The 3701-nt window shown below is 60.3% G+C and overlaps 1 long non-coding RNA gene across 1 annotated transcript; it reads right to left on the bottom strand.

The window, feature by feature from the left end:
- Positions 1–500: 500 nt before the first annotated feature.
- Positions 501–1745, bottom strand: LOC116528827. Its single transcript, XR_004259222.1, has 2 exons — positions 1052–1745; positions 501–797 (listed from the first exon to the last, which is right to left on the bottom strand). It is a non-coding gene; the product is annotated as an uncharacterized LOC116528827 (long non-coding RNA).
- Positions 1746–3701: the final 1956 nt, after the last annotated feature.

Raw genomic sequence — 3701 nt, 5'->3', positions numbered from 1 at the left:
GACCCACAGTCAGCCAGGCACTGTCCCCCACCCCCGCGGGGACATCAGTGACCCACACCGGCAAAAACTCCCTCTCTTGGCAACTTCCTGGCACTCCCCCTCCCACAGCCACGTCTCCAGAAGCCGCCTCTGGCTTGCAGCCCTGCCCCTGGCCTTCGGCAGCCTCAGCCTTGCCTGCACGTGGGATGGTGGGAAGGGTGGTAGGAACTGGGGCCAGAGGACGGGGGCAAGGCTGCCCGGGCCCAGCCAGGGGCTGGCACAGATGAGGAACCTTGGGGAGGAGCTTCGGCGGGGTCTGATCTGAGACCTTGTAGACCCTTCAGGCCACATCATACAATTCTCCAGGGAGAAAACGAGATGGTGTTCCAGGTCAAAGGGATCCGCATTTACCAAGAGCCTGCCCCCAAACCCCACTTCCCACGAGGCACTGTAGCTTTTCCTGGGTCTAGATGACTCCCCCTCCAACCCCGCCCCCCACCAAAAATGACACACCCAATAAATAGATTTCCTCCATTTATTTTTCTGTTCTTGTGTTTACAAAAACATAACGGGTTGCGCTACCCCTCCACATCCTACCCCCTCCATTTGTCAGGGGGAGAGCAGGCATTTCGGGGGCCTGGGCGCTAGACCTCGCGGGTGCTGGAGAGGCCTTGGAGTGCGCAGGGGAGAACCCGCCCCTCTGCGCTCTCCGATCCCAACGTTTAGTCCTCGGCCCTGGCTCGTGGCTGTCTCTTGCCTTCTCCTAGGAAGTTTTCCCAGCCTCGGAAGCTGCAGAGAGGGAATAGCAGCTTGGAGTCCTGTGAAGAATCGGAAGGACACGTTAGTGGAGATCCTGGGCGGAGGAGAACGAGTGTTCTTTGGGGGAGGGAAACTGCCTTAGTTGACCCCGCCTGCGGCCTCCCACACATCTGAGAAACTGACCCCACCCACCTCTGGGTCCCTCAGGCCCCAACGGTGGTTTGCGCTCCTGGGTTCTAGCGCCCTTGGGTCTCGTTCGCCCGTCCCCGCCCGCCCTGCACCCTCCCGGCGCATCAGGAGCACCCTTCCCCACCGTCCAGGTTCTAGAGAGACCAGGCCACCTGGGCAGGTGCGGGCAGGGGACCGGCGTGGAGAGCGGGCGTGCACGCAGGTCCTTGGGTCGCGGAGACGCGCCTCCCCTCGGCCCTCAGTGGGCACTGGAAGTCCGTGAGCTACTTGCAATCCTGCAGTCTGAGGAGCACGGCCTGGAGTTTTAGCTGGTTTGCTGTAGGGCGCGCAGCTTCTCTGACATGCATTGTTGTGAGTTCACCCTAAAGGCTACGATTCAGAAACGATCACTGCCTCTATCGTTAAAAGAGAAGATGATGCCTCTGTGAAATTCGCTGGACTTGCTCTGTGTGCCTCTTTCAGTGAAGTTAAACTGGCAACATAAAAGCAACACTTGAGAGAAAACGGGAATATGTCCAAATCTCAGGGTCGTTCGAGTCAGACATTCGCGCTCAGAACCCCAAGGAAGGCTTTTAAAGCTGCAGGACCCATCAGAAGGAGGAGACCAGGACCCCCCCCCGGCCCCACTTTGAAAGACCCCCTTCCCGGGCCCCTTCTCCTTCTCCTACCCCTACCAACGTTGGAAGGGGTCTGAACTTTGAAACTTGTCGCGGGGAAAAGAAGGCTGCTAATGAATTCAGGTGGCATAGTTCTCCAAAGCTGATGTTTTGCAATGATGACATGAGCGTGGCGGCCGAGGGTCCCTGCACAGAAAGTCTGCGCAGCTGCTCGGCGCTTTGAGGCCCGGGACAATGGGCGCAGTGTTAGGGCCTCGTCCTCTCCAAGCCATTTGCATACCCCGTTCTGCCTGAGTGACCAGCGGCTCTGCGGCGGGGAGCAGCATTGTCCACGGTCACTTCAAGATGACCGAGGTGACAAAAGCCAGGTGAGCGATGGGGCGGGACATCCCCCAACCCTGATGAGAAGAAAACGACGCGGGGAGCCTTGGCCAGAGCTTGGGTTTGTTGATTCTCGAGGTGGGGCTTACTTGTTTGCTCTTAAAGACCTCATCAGATATTGCAGGGGGAAATTCGAGATTTTTAACAAGAATCTACAAAGCCTCATTTTGGGAGTAATTTGGGGTTATCTGGAAAATCCAGTGATCTTATGGCACTTCATTTCATTGCATTTCTCACTCTTGGAAGTTTAAAGTTCCATTGCCAAAGGGAAGCAGTTCCATTCTCTGTAGCCAAAAACTGTCACCAGTTTTTTGTTATTTTCCAGAAACACCCTTTTGAAAAGTTGCAACTGCGGCCCTTGGCCGGCAAATCCCAGCTGCAGAAGCGCCGGACGCCCGGACGTGAAGCCTCCAATCACCAGCCACGGCAGCTCCGGCTGGGACAGCGCGGGCGCACAGCCCCTCCACCGCCGCCAAACGGAGCGCGCTTGACGCCCCTGTTTTGACTTCAGCTTAGAAAGACAAGTCTTTGTAATGCAAGTTCCTCTTCCCTAGAGAGTTGACGCACCACCCGCCACCATCTTTACCACTAGCCCTGGAGCAGAGGCAGAACTGGGACTCTTCTCTCGGAGATTTCAGTTGTGGGGAGTGTAACTGTTGCCAATGATGTTCAGAGACCTGGATCCTTAAGGAGGGGCTCCTGGGGCGGGGTGGGACCTCAAGTGGGAAGGGTGGGTGGGACGATGGGTGAAGCCAGTGGAACCGAGACCACGGGGCAGCGGGGAGGCGAGGGTCTGAAGGCAACGTTCCCCCAAGCGAAACACTCTGCGCTCTGGCACTGACCGCTCCTCCGGTGCCTGGAGCCCGGGGCCCTGCCGCGATGCGCCCAGGGCCTCCCGAGGCCGCGCTCCACCCAGGCTGCGCTCCACCCAGGCTGCGCCGCGGACCCACAGGCCTCCCTTCCCTCGCCCCTCCTCCTCCCTCCGCCTCCTGTACTCCCGCACCCCTACTCCAGCAAAAAGCGAGTCAAGCAAGTCCCGGGGAAGGTGCCCCACCGCCCTCGCCCGGGGGCACCAACACCTGGGCACATCGCGTCGCTGGCGGGAGCGGAGCTGGCCAGCACCCGCCCCACCAGCGCCCGGGAGGTGTCTCCATATCCCCACCCGCGTTCGCTGAGGATTGCAGCGACGCTCATCTCGGGAATATAACGATTAATCCAACCGCAGGTTTCCAGTTAAGTGATTGTGATGGAGACTGTTGGCGAGAAAATAGACAATTATCCGCTGTTAGCTTTACATAAAGATCGCATTAACTCAAATTAGTTATCAGACAAAAGAACGTCGGCGCGCGCGCCCTGCCGGCCCGCGCCCTGCCCGCGGGGACCCCGGGGCACAACCAGGCCCGGAGCACTGCAGGCAGGGCCGAGGCCTTGGCCGGCGCGCTGCGGGGCAGGGCGCGGGGAGAGGGGCACACACGAGGGTGCTCCGAACTCCGGCCCCTGCGGGGTCTGCGTGTTGAGCCCTCCTAGACGCAGCGCGGGGCTTCTGACTCGGACGCGGTGGCCTTCCAGGGCACTGGAGCTGCAGCTCCTCCCAGCGCTCCCCGCCCCCAGCGCCCCCCACCCCCCAGCTACCCCCTCCACTGCGCTCCCCTCCCCGCAGCGCCTCTCCCGCCCCTGCGTCCCGCTCCCGCAGTCCCTCTTCCCCCACGAGTTCCATGAGGCGCTGCCCGTTTCTTTCTGGCGCCCGCAGTCCCGACTTTGCGGTTCCTGAGTGCG

This window comes from Sapajus apella, unplaced genomic scaffold, assembly GCF_009761245.1.
Source record: "Sapajus apella isolate SASKATOON/1434 unplaced genomic scaffold, GSC_monkey_1.0 scaffold60, whole genome shotgun sequence".
Lineage (NCBI taxonomy): Eukaryota > Metazoa > Chordata > Mammalia > Primates > Cebidae > Sapajus > Sapajus apella.
Note: the sequence above shows the minus strand (reverse complement) of the source record. Positions and strands in the feature narration are given on the sequence as shown.